Source organism: Mastomys coucha, chromosome X, assembly GCF_008632895.1.
Source record: "Mastomys coucha isolate ucsf_1 chromosome X, UCSF_Mcou_1, whole genome shotgun sequence".
In the NCBI taxonomy this organism is placed as follows: domain Eukaryota; kingdom Metazoa; phylum Chordata; class Mammalia; order Rodentia; family Muridae; genus Mastomys; species Mastomys coucha.
The window spans coordinates 77,129,125-77,129,613 of record NC_045030.1 but is presented as its reverse complement, the minus strand read 5'-3'; the positions used below and the strand labels follow the sequence as shown (position 1 = coordinate 77,129,613).

The 489-nt window shown below is 60.1% G+C and overlaps 1 protein-coding gene across 1 annotated transcript in view; it reads left to right on the top strand.

The window, feature by feature from the left end:
* The window catches only part of Mpp1 (membrane palmitoylated protein 1), a 144,000-nt gene that overhangs the window by 26,581 nt on the left and 116,930 nt on the right, over positions 1-489 (top strand). The gene's annotated exons all lie outside the window — the stretch shown is intronic.

Sequence of the window (489 nt, the reverse complement as noted above, 5' to 3'; positions counted from 1 at the left end):
TTACATTATGGTGTATATTATGACGGGGGGAAGGGGAGACTTGTGGCCTCCTTGGTGTGACTGACGGGTGGGTGGACGCAGGGGAGCCTGGGAAACGGAGTACGGAGGGAACTTCCGGTGAGAGGGTGGGACTTCCTGTCGACCTCGAATGACTGACAGAATAACAGGGAACCGGCCTCAGGGCGGGACTTCCAGGTTAGGGCGGGACTTCCGGTCACTCGGGAATGATTGACAGGCGGCGGGGACTTTCTGTCTGAGGGGCGGGACTTCCTGTCCGCCAGGAATGATTAACAAAAGGACCTGGAGACGGCCTCGGGGTGGGGCTTCCGGTAGGAGGGCGGGACTTCCTTTCCACCGGGAATTATTGACAGAAGGAGGAGGAGTCACCGAAATGGCTTGCAGGGCGGGACTTCGCCTCCCGCCGGGATGACGGACAGGGTGTCCGTGACCCGATATGACCCAGCTGTGACTCTTCCGAGCCGCGGAGAT